At 43.9% G+C, this 17,140-nt stretch overlaps 1 protein-coding gene across 9 annotated transcripts in view; it reads left to right on the top strand.

Moving 5' to 3' along the window:
• Positions 1-332: 332 nt before the first annotated feature.
• PLCB4 (phospholipase C beta 4) overlaps positions 333-17,140 on the top strand; it is a 420,321-nt gene continuing 403,513 nt past the window's right edge. For 3 of the 9 annotated variants that reach the window (XM_043602877.1, XM_043602870.1, XM_043602875.1), the window contains exon 1: positions 346-443. The gene's annotated coding sequence lies outside the window, so the exon portion shown is untranslated. Of the gene's footprint in view, positions 444-599; positions 728-17,140 lie in introns of those variants that run through there. The other 6 variants (XM_043602871.1, XM_043602878.1, XM_043602874.1 and 3 more) reach the window with 4 other exon arrangements.

Genomic DNA, 17,140 nt, shown 5'->3' on the forward strand with positions numbered 1-17,140 from the left:
CGCTGCAAGGCGGCTTTCCCGGATGCCCCACCCACCTCCTCCCAGCGCGGCCCGCGACCCTCCAAGAGTCGCCCGCCCCAGGCCGAGAGGCTGCGCCCCCGGCCCGCCGGGCGCCCCCTCCCCGCCCGCCGGCTCGCGGCAGCCGGGCGGCCAGCCCTGCCCCTGCCCACCCCCAGCCCAGCCCGGGCGCGCCGCACTGGGCATGCTCCGTAGCCTGGGCAGGTTGGGGCTGCGAGGCGACAGCTTGGGCTCTGGAGCCGGGAGGCGAACCGGGAGGGAGACTCGGGGCTGGGGCGGAGGGAGCGGCCGGCCACGAAGCGGCGGCAGGGCCCGGGGCCGGGAACACGCCGAGCCCCGCGGGCGGGCGGGCGGGCGGAGCGGGCCGGCGCTACCCCTCGGGTTCGGCTAGGAGCGCCCGCGGAGACCCCCCGCCCTCGGCAGAGGTGAGGATCGCGCGCGGGGAGGCGGGGAGGCGGGGAGGCAGGGAGGCGGGGAGGCTGGGGGCGGGCGGGGGCCGGCGGGAGGGCGGGACCGGACGCGCCGGGAGGGGGCTCGGCGGCCCGCTCTCTAGGGGGGGAGGGGGCTGGTGGCGCGGGGAGCAGTAAGTGAGCCGCACCGCAAACAAGATCTCACACACATACGCGCGCACACACGCGCGCGCACACACTGGGTCTCCAGGCGGCGGCCGTGGCCGCATCCCCGGCAGCAGCTCCCGGCCAAGTGACAGGTAGGAGAAGGCATTTCGGGTCCCGCCCGAGGATGCTCCCGCCCGCCCGGGCCCGCCGGGCTTGTTTGCTCCCGGCGGGTGCGTCCCGGACGCGCGCGCGCGCACCCGGATGCCCTGCCGGGGAGCCGGTGCAGGTGCGGGGTGCGAGGCGCCGAGCGCGCGGGAGGCAGGGGTCCTCGCGCCACCCCCTCCTCTATAATCATCGCCCACTGGGTTTCCTCAGACTCGGTGCAGACGTTCACCGCTTCTGGCTAGAAATAGCTCGGCCCGACGTGTATATGATTATTTTGGTTGGAAATAGTTGGCACTGTGCAAAGCATGTAAATGTGTATGCATGGGGATCTTCTTACCTCTTCTGGAGAGGTAATAGAAATGATTGAGTATTTCCACTTAAAACAACACTGACAGGCCAGCATTCGGTGGGGGGCAGTGTTCCTGCCTCCTAAAGGCATATAAGTGATGGAGATTAAAGGCTGTCTTATTTTCAGAATTTTAAAGTTGCCTTTTCCTTAACTAATTAGACCCTGTGTATATAGTACAGTACTTCTGACTGTAGACTTTATAGGCAGGACAGTATAGAAATACGGAAATACAGAATTCAATTTCCAGTTGTTTCTAAATGTACCTTAATCTAGAATCATAAAACTCTCATAAAGTATCATTTTTCTACAGAAAATACAAATGTCCATTATATTTTTAAACACTTGCATGTATTTGAGAGATCACTTCCTACTCCTCTTTTTTTTTTATACTCTTGCAGTGAGTCTGTTGTTATAAACACAGATGTTTTAAGTTTAATTTCGTTCAAACCATTAATGGCAGGTCACTTTTTTTTTTTTTACCATAAATATGATACATGGTGGTCTATAAGTTAAGTTATGAGTGTGTGGAAATAGATGCTTAATAATTGTTTGGCTGGCAATAATATCATTCCAACATAGCTCTGTGATACCTAAAATTGTATTGAGTTTCCTCTTTAAAGGGAAATAAGATTCATACAGTAAACATGACTAGGAAAAGCAACTGGTGAATTTACCTGGGCCATCTACAAAGAGGGTAAGAAAGTGTCTAAGGAACTGTGTTCTTCAGGACAAACTGTGTGTGTGTGTGTGTGTGTGTGTGTGTGTGTGTGTGTGTGTAAAATTTAACTTTATCCTTTTAGTTTTTTCAGGACTCTTGGTTTCAAAAACATGTGGTTGAACTGAGAACCTAATGTTATGTACTCTTCAAACTTCAGTGGCCTAAGTTGTAGAGTCCTCTAGAAGCACAGAAATCCAGCTAGGTAGGGGCGAGTGGTTTAATCTGCCATTATCCATGTTATGTAATCTAGAATGCTGTGTTTTTCATAGGACAGTCTTGCATAGTTTTCAGCTGGTGTTTCAATCTATTATGTCATCTTCATTTTGAACTGTTGAAGTTTAATAAATGATTGCCATCTTGGGAGAACACCTGTTTTCATAGAATATACTTCTTAAGAGCATTTTTTATTGGCATTTTTATATTACGAGACTTGCTGCCAGAGCTAGTAACCCTTTGCATATAACATAGCAGAGCTAACGGCACCCTCTATTAGATTAATTGTGTTATTACTCAACCATCCGAACTTCGTTGTGATTTAGCTTTGATGATATCACCACCCAGCTTTGAATTAATGGCTGTTGAAAATGCTATTCTACAAGTAACTGTCAAAACAGAATTTCTAAGACTCTGTTTGATCACTGGATACACATTTCTATCTGTCGGAATAATTCTACCTTTATTTTACAAATGCACACCCACACAGAAGAGCTTTGTTCTCAAATACTGTCTTCTGAGTTTTATATTTGTGTGCCTAAAAATGTGAATGACATTAAACTGCTTATGTCCCCGGAATCTTGAGGTGGTATGTTTTTGCTTATGAGATAGCGAAAACTGGAGGTTTCAAGAGTGGTAGGGTTACCAAAAAGCTTTTGCAGAAGTGGACGTTGAAAATCTTTAAAATCTGTCACTTTGAGCTATTTCATGTCCAGCAGAGACCTAGCCAGTGCCTTTGACCCTGCTCTTTTGTCTTTCCCAAGAGTGCATCCAATTGTCTTTGCCTTCGTGTGTACTGCTGATTTTGGTAACATGGGCCAGTTATACTTATTAAGAATTGAAATGTGTTTACCTAGTAGTTATTCCAACCCCTTGAAGTTAAAATTGGGGTGAAAGTGACTTTTCTTGCTGCTGTATTTTCCTTAAACGGATCAAACTGGTGTGCTAATTTGTGAACGGATGTGATAGGAGTGAAGTTAGCTTCTGGATTTTGTGTTGCATTTCCATCCTAAAACTTTCAGATGTGGTCAGCAAACTCAAATATCACAATTAAGTAATACGTTTTATGGATTATGTATTTATTTGTTTAGTGTTTATTTTTATTTTTGAGAGAGAGACAGAGTGTGAGTGGGGGAGGGGCAGAGAGAGAGGGAGACACAGAATCTGAAGCAGGCTGCAGGCTCTGAGCAAGCTGTCAGTACAGAGCCCGATGCAGGGCTTGAACTCACGAACCATGAGATCATGACCTGAGCTGAAGTCGGACACTTACCAACTGAGCCACCCAGACGCCCCCTCCCGTTTTATGGATTATTTTAAAAAATTGTTAGTAATTAGCTGCTGAGTTTGATTGTTGACGTTTTTTTAAAGTCTTGTATTGAGAATAAATTTTTATCTTTTTGAATCACAGCATTTAATGTAGTCATAGAAAAGAAAGATTATTTCTCATATTCTCCACAAATGCCCTTAATAGTGAACTCAAATATTTTTGGAGAAGCAAAGATATTCTTTGAAACTTAAAATTATTTACCAGATTGCAGCTAAGTTGTCGTCCTTTGTGACCACTTGTAAAGTAGGGATGAAACCGTGTGTTTATTGGCATTCATGACCTAGGCTTTTAATAAACTGGCTATCACAGTAGGTCTTGTCAAACCAAGAACTTCTGCGTTTTATATGCAGAATGAGGTCAAGGACTAATGGAGACGCTTTAATGATCACACTTAGTATTTCATGTCCAGACTGAAGTTTCTAAAATAGGTGATTTTCCCCTCGTAATGTGAACTTGTAGGCCATTAGTGTCAGCCGAAAAGACCCACCGCCTATCGAGAAATAAATACAGCTTTTCATTGCTGACGGTGGGCAGCAGCGACTTTCTGTGGTTTTGCTGGTGGCGTTCAGGTGTTAACTGTGTCGGCAGGGACACTGCTTAGCTTTCATTACTGTCCATTCTGTGTTCTTTGTCTCCCCCGTGGTGTTTAGGAAATACAATAACCTTACATAGGTCTTCCCCCCATTCCTTGTTATTTGTTTTTCTGTGTCATAGTTTCTTTTTTGATAAAGCCTTCCCCTTTAAAGTAGAAATACTTCCGCAAGGTGTAGTATTGTTTGTGTAGTTATACCTTAGAATAATAGAAAGGTCTGGCACATTCAGAGGCTGTGATTCTTTAGCTAACCAAATATAAAAATGGGTAGTTTACTTCTACTCCCCCAGTGGAAGTAGAGCTGGGTGATAATGCATTACTGAGTAGGTGAGTGAAAAGTTTGCATTGCCCTCATGGGAATTAAGCCTGCTTTCAAAAAAAAAAAAAAAAAAAAAAAAAAAAAAAAAAAAGAAAAAAGAAATCACCCAGAGTCGCTTTTTATTCTGAAGGCCAATTTCACTTAATTGCAACAACCGCCCCCAAATCCCACTTTGTAAAAGTCTCTGTGGAAGCTCATGCCTTTGGATGCTTTTCATATGCTCAAGGTGTAATCCCAAGTTCATAGAGGAAGTGGAATCACTAAAACCCTACCTTCCAGGTCTTAGCTGGGAGATCCTTCTGTGCAAGGGGATGAATGGTCAGCAGTTTTTATTTTTCTCTGCATGAACTCTATCCACTTTTTCTTTTCTGTTCTTTGAGGAATCAAAATAGTTGAAAGATACATAAATCAAAAGAAAGTTTTTCTCTGAACACCTCTGTAGCCTACTACCTATAAATCCTTCAATGAGAAGGTCGCATACCAAGCGAAGGCCAGATAGCCTTATCTTATCCTGTTGACTGGGAGTCTCCTTCAGGGCTCCTCTCCCATGATCCTTTGGTATGCTGAGGGTTGGGAAATTCTACCTCTAGCTACCACACCACCCTTGGGCCAGGCAAATCACTGCTCTAAGATCCATTGCCCTTAAAGCATTCTTTTCCTCCTGAACAATTAAAGGATGTTTTTGGCTCCCTGACATGGCTGAAGTAGCCATTTCTTTAGAACCAGAGGAAGAAGGTCACTTGAAGTAATTAGTGATAAGCGGCTCATCCAGAGAGAAGAGACCACACAGACCATTAGATTTACACTTGACAGCTTGTGCTCACTTCTAGAACAGGAGTTCTTCGTCTTGGGTCTACCTCGTAATGGTTTCAGGATGGACTTTGGTGGGTCTGTGAGTATAGCTGGCAAATGAATTACATCTTTATTTGCACTTACTTCCAAGTGACAGACTAAGTATTATTGTCGCTCTGAATCTTGATGTTTAATGGGTTGCAAATATATTACTAGGTATGTCCAGTTTGTTTTTCTTTAATTATTTCGATAAGTATATTCCAATGTAGTTTCCTTTGCACTTGATTTTTTTAAAGTTTATCTATTTAGGGGCACCTGAGTGGCTCAGTCGGTTAAGCGTCCGACTTCAGCTCAGGTCACGATCTCAAGGTCCATGAGTTCGAGCCCTGCGTGGGACTCTGGGCTGATGGCTCAGAGCCTGGAGCCTGCTTCCAATTCTGTGTCTCCCTCTCTCTCTGCCCCTCCCCCGTTAATGCTCTGTCTCTCTCTGTCTCAAAAATAAATAAACGTTAAAAAAAAATTAAAAAAAAAAGTTTATCTATTTATATTTTTGAGAAACAGAGAGAGAGTACAAGTGGGGGAGGGGAAGAATGAGAGGGATAGAGCACAGAGCCCGACGTGGGACTAGATCCCATGAACTGCAAGATCATGACCTGAGCCAAAATAAAAAGTTGGACACTTTATCAACTGAGCCACCTAGGTGCCCCATTTTTTTTAAAAAAAAATTTTAATGTTTATTTTATTTTACTTTTTTTTTTGAGAGAGAGACAGAGTGCAAGTGGGGGAAGAGCAGAGAGAGAGGGAGACACAGAATCAAAAGCAGGCTCCAGGCTCTGAGCTGTCAGCACAGAACCCAATGTGGGGTTTGAACTCATAGATCACGAGATTATGACCTGAGCCAAAGCCACCCAGGTACCCCCTTCCTATTTTTTTTTTAAGTTTATTTGTTTTGAGAGACAGTGTGAGTGGGGGAGGGGCAGAGAGCCAGGGAGAGGGAGAGAATCCCAAGCAGGCTCCGTGCTGTCAGCACAAGCTTGACACGTGGCTGGATCTCACATATGGTGAGATCATGACTGAGCCGAAACCAAGAGTTGGATGCTTAACCAACTGAGCCACCCATGCAACTGTGCACTTAATTTTATGCGTTTAAAAATATTATGGGTGGCTCAGTCAGTCAAGTGTCCAACTCTTGATTTCGGCTCAGGTCATGATCTCGTGGTTCGTGAGTTCGAGCCTGGCATTGAGGTCCGTGCTGACGGTGTGGAGCCTGCTTGTGATTCTCCTTCTGTCTCTCTCTTTCTCTGCCCTTCCCCTTTTCATGCTTCCTCTCTCTCTCTCTCCCCCAAAATAAATAAATACACTTAAAAAAATATTATGCTCATAAGGGTCTATACAATTCACTAGATTTTGAGGGTGGGGTCTGTGACCCCACTGAAGGTAAAGAACAACTGCTCTAGAAACACTTCGTCTTAGAGACAGGTGGAGGGTAAGCACGGGGTGGCAGGGGTGGCAGGGGTTGCACACTTTCAGCAGTGTGATGTTGCTAAGACCCTGAGGTGTTGGAATCAGGCAGACCCGAGTTCAAATCTTGACTGTGTTATCTATTAGCTGTGTGACCCTGGGCATCTACTCAGTTCCCCCGTCTGTAACACGGGGAGAATGACTCCACAGGACAAAAGTGCCCGGCACTGTACTGTGCATGATACTGGGTATTGTGTTACTGTTGCTGTTGCTGCTACTGTTATCAGTCCTTCTGATGCTGCTAGGGTTACTGCTCACCCTCTCGTTCTCCTCCTCTGTAGGAGCAGATGTTGGACCTATCCTTACAAAGCAGGCTGAGTCAGTTCCTGTAGAACTTAGGACGCTTGCTCTGCTCTCCCTGCAAGTTACAGAAAGTTCTGGGCACCTTTTTTGGGCTGCTGTGAGGTTCTAGATCTTCCTCTGGATTCTCTGTGACTGCGGTTGGACAGGGGCATGTGACATTAATTCACCCCTAACTGCCTCAAATTTGGTGACTGTCACTCAGTGAGTCAGATGCTGTCACCAGGTCATCTGTGCCTCCCACCAGGCTTGTACAAGAGACCATAGTAAGCCACCGGGGCCTGGAAGGAGAGAGGTATCCACGAGAGCAGTTTGGAGATCGCTGGTGTTAGGAGGCTTGGTGGCTCCTGTTTTCCCACTGGGGCTTCAGTGGGTGCACTCAGCGTCTCCACTTTACATGGTAACAGCAACAGCGGCAACAAAACAATAGACATTTGTTGAGCAATTAAAGTGTGCCCTGTCACTTAATCCTTTTTTGGGTGGTTACTGGTAGTCTCTCCATTTTACACTTGGAGGCTTGGGAAGGTGAAGTGACTTCGTGGGGTTCAGTTTAGAGGTAGGATGCAAACCCAGGGAGACTGATGCTGGAACACCGACTTCTAACCATTGGGCTGTTATCTGCAGCTGAGGTACATGCTGCCGAAGGATTTGTTGCCATAAAAACTTTTGTGACCTGGGGCGCCTGGGTGGCTCGGTGGGTTAAGCATCTGGCTCTTGATTTGGGCTCAGGTCATGATCTCAAGGTTTGTGAGATCAAGCCCCACATCGGGCTCTGCACTGACAGTGTGGAGCCTGCTTGGGATTGTCTCCCTCTCTCTCTGTCCCTCTCCTGCTTGTGTGCTCTCTCTCTCTCTCTCTCTCTCTCTCTCTCTCTCTCTCTCAAAATAAATAAACATGGGGAAACAAAAGCTTTGTGACCATTATTTTAAGTGACTGGGGTGAGGGATGACAGAGAAGCTTCTGGCAACCCTGCTGCTGTAAACATGGCATTGAAATAGGAAGTTGAGCATCACACCATGGGTCTTCATGTAATCCTACATAGTTTTGTTTCTGCAGGTGCATGGGCCAGAGTCTGAGAGAAGGAGATTACTAACTACTACTCTGGGGTAGCCTAAAAAAGAATTTTAGATTTCTGCAGGGCCAACTTTTACCTGGTAAGGTCCCTCCTGGTGCCATCCAGGGTGTGGCACACTCTTATTTTTCTGAGGGCCAGGTAAACAACAGGTAGCTGGCTGGGTGTTAGAGACCTTAGGGAGTGGTAGGGGTCTCATGTATCCAGGAGGCCCGTAGTGCCCCTTCCTAGGGAACAGCTGCCATGCAGGGCTGACACGTTTGCGCCAGGTAGGCATGGAAATTCTCTACAATCTTAAGAGAAGCATGAAATCCAGATTTATTTTTAAGTGTGTGATCTCATTTAAAAATGTTTAGAAATGAATTAAAGAAAAACAAGCATGTCAACCCCTGGGGTGGCCAAACAAAACCCATTTGTGGAACGAATTCTGCCCATCAGGTCCCATTTTGGTCCTTTTGTCAACTGCACTGGGAAACACTGAGTACTAGAAAGGGTCAGTACTGTACTTTCATCTTTAAGTAAGCATGGCATCTTCTTTATTCATGAATGTTTTTTTTTTTCCTGTTAAATTTCTTACAAAGGTTGCTATGGCCATTTATTTTCAGTGCGTATAGATCTTAGATTCTGAATTTCTGCCTGTTTTTCCTCACCCTCATTATTCTAAGACGTTAGCAAATTTACAAAGTTAAGGGAGGCAGGACATGGTTTTCTCTCCGATTACATGGTGCTGCTTTAAATAAGAACACCTTGGGGTGCCTGGGTGGCTCAGTTAAGTGTCCAACTTTGGCTCAGGTCATGATCTCATGGTTCATGAGTTCGAGCCCCGCATTGGGCTCTGTGCTCAGAGCCTGGAGCCTGCTTCAGATTCTTTGTCTCCCTCTCTCTCTTTCCCTCCCCTGCTTGTGCTCTGTGTGTGTGTGTCTCTTTCTCTCAAAAATAAGTAAACGTTAAAAAAATTAAAAAAAAATAAAACAAGAACACCTTAAGTGTGGAGAATTAGGTAACTTCATTTATGGGGACATGCAGGTTTTTGCATACGTCACAGTCTCAAACTCAAACCAGTCCCCCACAACCCCCCAGCTATTTGGTGTTTGCTGTACCTGTCCTGGACATAGAGAATGTAGATCTGTTTCTGCAGGTTAGCTTTGCAAGGTGCAATCTACTTAACAGCCCTCATTTTCCTTTTGGTTCTTAAATGAGTGATCACAAGTGATCAAATCAGAGTAAAGTCCCTTTGAGATGGATTTCTCCCATATCTGCTGATGCATTATCATTGGGCAAATCACCAAACCCCTTCTAGGATATCTGTTAATTTTTTATTTTCACTGGTTTTGAAGATGATGAATGTGATGCATTAATACGTACCAATCCAAATGACAATATAGAAATACAGAAACAAAATGTAAAATACTCTTACCCACCTGCACTTATCCCCAAATATGATCATTGGCAACAGCTTAGAGTGCCTGTTTCTTCTCCCTTTTCTGTGCATTTATGTGTGTAAGTATATATTCATCTTTTTCTTATTATATAAGTACCATTATTCTGTCTACATTTTTTTGTGACTTGCTTTTGTCCAATTAAGGTATGTCATGAAGCTCTTCCCATGTCACTGTACTGGTTATCTTTTTCCTTCTAACATTACAGAAACTTTGGTAGTGCGGGTACACCATATTTTATTTAACCATTCACCTGTTTTCACTGTTGCACACTGGAAGATTGGAAGATCATTGTACATAGGTCTTTGTGCACAAGTGCAAGATTTTCTTGTAGCTAAGTTCCTAGAAATAGAACTAATTGGTCAAAGGGGTATGCATATTTTACATTTTGAGAGAACAATGCCAAATTGCCTTTAAGAAAGGCCTCCAAGGGATTTCTATCTCATGGAACCTCAAATTATGAACATATCCTCTAACTGAAGCCTGTCTCACATTGTTACATTGTTTCACTAATTCAGTGGGATTTCATTTATATATGTGCACCAGGAAATGACTTGAGAAATAGCCTATGTCCTTAAATTTCTTGAAAATGCAATACTTAATCAAAATGAATTTCTCAGTTCAGAGGCCGGTTTAAAAACTCCTTAGTAAAAAGATACCTTGCAGACTCTGAATTGAAAATCTGTATTCTGACCAGTTTGGTTAGCTGTGACATTCTAGATTTCTCACACCAGGGACATGTCATAAGCGCCCTTGAATATGTGGTCAGAGAAGTGAGGCACTGGAAAGGCAACAAAGGTTGATTTTGACCTGAGAAAATCAAGTTAATTTCATTGCTAAAAATTCTGTCCAGGCGTATTTATAGCTTTTGACTTTCAAATACTTACTTATTTAAGAATCTCATTTACTTTCTACTTAGAGAATTATAAAGTTCAGAGGTAATGCTATTTTATTGAGATTTATTATTTAATAGATACCTGAAGGTAATTTTCGTAATATTTAGAAATGATATATAGACAAATGATATATATACATTAGAAACCACTATTTATTTTCATTTAAAAGAGAGATACTGGGAAAATGCAGAAAATCCAGGTCACCGATTCTCAATTTTTTTCAGAAGTCACAACTTCAACAACTATAGTTGTGACCAATAACACGAAGTGAATTAGTACTTTTTAGAATTTTGTGCCATCCCTTGAAAGACTGACTTGCTTGACCTTAAAGTATCGTGGGATCAGGTTTAGTAATCTTGATCTGGGTAAAGTGTAGGAAAGTGAAATATTTCTGTTTTTAAAGATGGCTTTGGTTCTCTCATGTCTCTCCAGATATCCATTTAAAAAAATTTCTGGTTAGGTTGGCAGTGACATTCGGATTCTGATTGTGTGCCTTCTGCATGTTTATTTTTACAGCACGCTGAATTGTAGAAATATGGTAGGATTCATTTATATTTCCTTGGCATCGAAACCTTGCTATTCAAGAAAGTGTGTACTAGGTTTTGCTCATGGAAATGTTGCAATGATTTACAGTTTACAGACAATTTCCTTTGATAATGTCTGTGAGAGCCACAGTGGAGGGCCCCAGCTGGTCACTCTTTAACTCTGTGTCATTCAGGGCCTGCCAAGGAACAGATGGCATGTGTAAACTGAGTCCTGCAGAGGGTTTAATAAAGGGACCCTTTGGAAGGTATGGGCAGGTGTAGGGAACACAACCAGGTGGGTGCTGCAAAGGGACTTAGCAACGGTGGGGAGCTGTTCTTGTTCTGATTGAAGGGGCAAGAAGGGCTGTCTGGCATGAGCTGTGTCCTTTCGTAGGGGGACACAGTCGACCTGGAATGTGCCTGCAGGGACACTGTGGGGGAATAAATATGCCTGCCTCACGCTTCCCTTGCCCCCCAAGCTTCTGTCTGGTGCCATCCATTAGCTGAATCCAGTCAGAAACCAAATGGCACAGGGGAGGAGGATAAGGCTGGAGAAGGATGGCAAATGGGTCTGGGGAGTCAAATGTGGACTCCACCCACCTGCCATTCCATAGCAGAGGTATCAGAGGTCAGGCCAGGGTGGAAAGCCCATGACCTGGTTTGGTGGGCAAAAAAGAGCAAACAGCTACAATGATTACATTTAAATTGAAGATGGGAGTGTTCTACCATGCCACATGGCTAACATCAGTAAGATTTGTGTGGTGGGCCTTAGAGAAACCTTTTGTTTTTTTTTTTTTTTGGTAATTTTTGGTTCATTTGAAATGGATTCTGTTTCTTGGCATATGCATAGAATGGAAAACTTTATGGGTTTATCTGAAGAACCAAAAGTATAGGCTGTAGACAGCTAAGACAGAAGAGATTCATAAAGTCTGTCAATATGGAGTTGGATACCTAACATATAATTCTTTTGCTTTTAATATTTTATGAAAATATTTTACTTAAAATGTCAGGTACCTGGGGGAAGAGACGAGGAGGAAATTAAGGTTATTAGCAGTAATTTCCCTTCAAAGAAGTCAATTTAACTGAATCATTAGCATCACTGAATGGAAACGAACAAGCTTTATTTTTCCATTTGTTCAACATGGCAGTAAGACTCTGAGATTTTGGGCTCATTTATTTCCTCGTTTCCGTGGCCCTGTTGTTTGAAAAGGTAGACTGCTCTGTTTGGTTTGTGTACTTGTTCTGAATGAACAAGCAGTGAAACTTGATTAGAATCATAAAATCTTACTGCTGTAAGGAATATCAGAGTTCATCTCTTCTTACCTCCACATGTTATGGTGTAAGAAAGCAAGGCACTAGCTGTTAGCAGCTACCACTGTGCAAATTCCCTGAGTTGGTGACTCTGGGGAAGTCACGTCACTTTGCCAACCTGAGGGATTGTAGATTAGTTCACTTTTGCTGTTACCTTACACACTCCCGAAGTCCCTGACTGCAAGCGCTTGCTTGTTCAACTTCTACAATTTTATGTATTAGAGACAGAGCTTGCTGAACCTCTTGTCCACCAGCTCTTAAAATGGTATTCTCTGGAGGTCTCTTCCTGACTCCTCTTGCTCTATGTACTTTCTGTACAACATAATCGTCCACTTCTACCATTTTTACAACCTATTTGCTGATGACTCCTATATCCCCGACCTCTTGTCTGAGCTCCCCTTGTAGCCTGTTGTCTGCTGGATAGCTTAACATTCAAATCCTATGGATACTGTCACATCATTGTGTCCAAAAGAGAAGTCCTCAGCTTCACTTCAAATCCATGTCTCATCCTGGGTTTTAAATCTTCGTGATACAAGTCACTGATCTGTGGAGTCTGTCTCATTAGTACCTTGCAGTTCTGTCTGCTTCTCTCCATTCGTGTGCCTGAGTTTTGTTCTTAACATTCTGTGCATTGATTCTGCCTGTAATTTAAAAAAAATTTTTTTTTTCAACGTTTATTTATTTTTGGGACAGAGAGAGACAGAGCATGAACGGGGGAGGGGCAGAGAGAGAGGGAGACACAGAATCAGAAACAGGCTCCAGGCTCTGAGCCATCAGCCCAGAGCCCGACGCGGGGCTCGAACTCCTGGACCGCGAGATCGTGACCTGGCTGAAGTCGGACGCTTAACCGACTGCGCCACCGAGGCGCCCCTAAAAAATTTTTTTAATGTTTATTTTTGAGAGAACTGGCAGCACGGAGCCCGATGTGGGGCTTGAACTCACGAACTGAGAGATCACGACCTGAGCCGAAGTCTGACACTTACCCAGGTGCCCCTATTCTACCTGTAATGTTTTAATCTGCCTCCCTGTTGTTCTCTCATTCATTCCTTATCCTTGTGTTGTGCTGGCTATTAAGTGAGTATCAGGTACTGTGACAGCAAGTGAGTTGCAGCTCTTGCCCTCAGGGCTTTACAGTTTACTGGAGGAGGTGGATAAAAGGCTACTTTATAAATTTACATCTCTGCCGCTTTACCCCATTCTCTTTACTCAGCCAAAGTAATTTGCACAAAACAAATCTTTCCATAGTGTTACTTCTGAAATGCGTCAACAGCTCCTTATTGTTTTCAGGACTGAATTCTGTTTCTCTGATTTGCCAAATATAAGCCATCCCCAGCCAGACCGCAACCGTGAAGTTTTAATGCTTTAATTTGCATCACCTGTACTAAGCTACATTAAAATTCTAAGAACACGAGGTCGGTGGCCATAGTGCCTTTGCTGACTTTGCACTCGACCCCCTTCTGCAACTGGCCGAATCCTGCACACCTCCCACAGTTGTCTCCTTCCCTGACTGGATTTCAGCTCCAGGTTGGATGTCCCCACCTTAGTCCTCCTGTTGAATGGTTTGCCAATTTTAGCCACAGTACGACTTTCTTGGGGGAAAGGAAAAATCTGGCGCATATTGGAAGACTAAATCATCGTCTCTTAAGTGATTGAATAACTAAATGCCATTATCGCAGAGTCTGCAGATTGGGCAAATTAAGGAAGCAGTCTGATGAGTCAGCAGAAGAGGTGCCATGTTACATAAATTGAAACCATCTGCAGACTTACAACGGAGGGAAAGCATATTCCCTGATTATTTACACTGGCCTCTGAGAAGTAGCACAGTGATCAGTTTGGAAAGATGATCAGTAGTTTGAAAACTCTACATTCATTAATTTTGCTGGCAGAAGTTCTGATATTGATAGTATCCCAGAACCAGAGGAGACATTTCCCTGAAGATAGCTTATCATTCATTCCTGCTGGGCACACTCTCACATTGTTTTTTCTATGTTATGAGTTCGATTTTAATCAAGTTCTGCTTATTTTTCTTACGGTGTGTTAGATCTCCTAATCAGAGAAGCTTTTTTTTTTCCTACTTGACTAGAAACTCACAGGAAAAATGTATTTATTTAATCAGATTATTTTTATTAAGTGGGACTCTTGGTAATCTAAAATGCTTTGTATTTATTTTCTTGTAGCATTTTATTTTCAAAATGGCCTGTGAACATATCAGTGCCAGAGAGAGAGAGAGAGAGAGAGAGCGAGCAGGAGAGCTATTAATTAATTGAAGGAAAATACGCTGCTGAATATTGTTTTTAAGAGAGCATCTTTTGTAGTTCCCAAATCAGGAGGAGCATTTTATTTATGATGTTGGTTTGAATCCTATGATGATAGTGACTGTGATGGTGTTAACCTTGCTGCCCGTCCCACCAAGCTTACGGTGTCAGTTGTGGCTTAAGAGGTAGAGTTCCTGGGGTGCCTGGGTGGCTCAGTCAGTTAAGCGTCAGACTTCAGCTCAGGTCACGATCTCCCTGGTCTGTGAGTTTGAGCCCTGCGTCGGGCTCTGTGCTGGCAGCTCAGACCTAGAGCCTGCTTTGGATTCTGTGTCTCCTTCTCTCTGCCCCTCCCCACTCTCTCCCTCTCCCTCTCTCTCTCTCTTTCAAAAGTAAATAAGCATTAAAAAAAAGAAAGAGGTATAGGTTCCTTCTTTGTAATTGGCATCTTTTTGATTTAGCAAATTTCTTTTAGCTTTGTGTTGAAAAAGGTGCTGGTGAAGTATGTTAATTATTGGATATATCATTCTGATTTGAATGGAGATAACATTTAGAAGGATGGTAGGTTAGCTACTGTAGGTTTCACAACAGCACCATGAAAATTCAGATAGGGAATATTTCCTTTCATTTAGCCTTTTTTTGGACCTGTGAGGCCCTCTGAGAACCTTAAGGCTGGCCTCATTCTGTCCATTCTTCATTCCCTTTGAAAGAACTTCAAAGTAACTAGTTAGAAGTTCCTCTCCCCTCTGTATTCAGCAGCATACAGAGATCTCTTGTGCCGCTACCAGAGGGAAAGGAGTGCATTTGGAAGCGCAGATGATTTGGGTGTGAACCTTTCATGAAAGCGACCGCCCTTGAAGCCAGCTGTCCTGCACCCTTCTGCTACTTGTTAATTTTTATTTCCTCAGCTTGGATTGATAAATGTGGCAAACCAACAGCTTTTACATCAAGATTGATAACCAGGAAGAAGCCACTCCTCGATTAAGAGCAACAATGCGGTTTAAAAACCTTCTGGAAATGTTGCACTTTTTACCCAACCAAGGCTCTTCCAGGCTTTGTCAGAGAGGTGAAGGCATAAATTACCTGAAAGATACACCTCACTGCTGAATAGGGACAGTGGTTTGGAATATCTCAAGAAAAATTCCCGAGAGCAGCTGTTTGATTGCAGAAGGGGTATGATGCAAGGAACAGAGAGCTAGTGAATCAGTGCTTCCTCCCCTCACTCGAGCTGCGAAGACCATCAGAAAGGAGTTGTTACGCATGTGTACACACACATGCACAGTTGGGGACCGTAGGCTCGTAGGCCATGCTGTGGACCGGGATGTGTCAAAAGGCACCCTATAAAGAAATGGAGTCAGTTCTTTGATTATTTTGAGTCATTACAGGGTGGCTTTGTGATTTTTCAGAATGTTGTCATTTCCCAGGATACTTGAAGACCAGGCCCCAAATCCACTGTCCCTTTAGGGCTTAGACAGTGTGCCCTGGGCTTGACAAAGGAATGCAACCCTATTTAATTCTCTGAGTAATTCTGCAGGTTAGGTGTAATTACCACCTTTGAAAACTGAGTGATTAGAGCACTTACTCAAGGTTGCAAGGTTGATCAGTATAGTACAGACACACAGGCTTCCAACTAAGGGCATCCCTACAGCTACATCTGTGGTCAGCCAGCTGCGCAGGACGCAGTTCTTCCCTGTTGTCTGATGAACTTGTGGTTCTGATTCAGGGTAGCAGTGTGTCCACTTGAAAATATTCCCCTCCTTGGCCTCCTCTGCAGCCGAGACTGCTTACCCAGTTCTGGCCAGCAAGATATGGATAGACATCTTTGGGTAGACTTTTCCTTCCTGATTTCTTCCTTTCCTTCCTGGCACCTGGACGTGATGCCTAGACTTGCAGATGCCATCTTGTGGTTGTGACAGTGAGCACAGGAAGTAGGAGTCCAGTTTCCTGATGACTTATTTGAGTGGCTTTACCAGCTCTAATCAACTTACCTGTGAGTTTCTTGTGAATTGAGAAGGATAAGTGACTGATTAAGTCGCTTTGATGGGTATTATAGACTGAATTGTGTCCCTCCACAATTCATACATTGAAGCCCTAACCACTAACTCAGAATGTGACTGTATTTGGAGATAAAGGCCTTTAAAGAGATAAGTTTAAAATGAGGCTATTAGGTTGGGACTTAATCCAATCTGACTGGTGTCCGTATAAGAAGAGGCTATTAGGACTCTGGAGAGAAACCAGGGAGGTGCGTGCACGCACAGGAAAGGCCATGTGAGGACACAGTGAGAAAGTAGCTATCTTTACGCCAAGGAGAGTTTCCAGAAAACAACTGTGTTGGCACCTTGATTTTGGACTCACAGCCTCCAGAACTATAAGAAAAAACATCTCTGTATTAATTAATTAATTAATTAATTATCGCAAGCAGGCTTCGTGCTGTCAGCAAAGAGCCCCATGCAGGGGTGGTGGGGGGCGGGGGATGGGGTTCCATCTCACAGACTGTGAGACCATGACCTGAGCCAAAATCAAGAGTCAGACGCTCAACCGACTGAGCATCCAGGTGCCCCCAACATTTCTGTTATTTTATTTTATTTTTAATTTTTTAACATTTATTTATTTTTGAGAGAGAGACAGAGACAGAGACAAGAGTGTGAGTGAGGGAGGGGCAGAGAGAGAGGGAGACAGAATCTGAAGCAGGTTCCAGGCTCTGAGCTGCCAGCATAGAGCCTGACATGGGGCTTGAACTCATGAACCATGAGATCATGACCTGAGCCAAAGTCA

The sequence above is a fragment of the Prionailurus bengalensis genome, chromosome A3, assembly GCF_016509475.1.
Source record: "Prionailurus bengalensis isolate Pbe53 chromosome A3, Fcat_Pben_1.1_paternal_pri, whole genome shotgun sequence".
Taxonomy (NCBI): domain Eukaryota; kingdom Metazoa; phylum Chordata; class Mammalia; order Carnivora; family Felidae; genus Prionailurus; species Prionailurus bengalensis.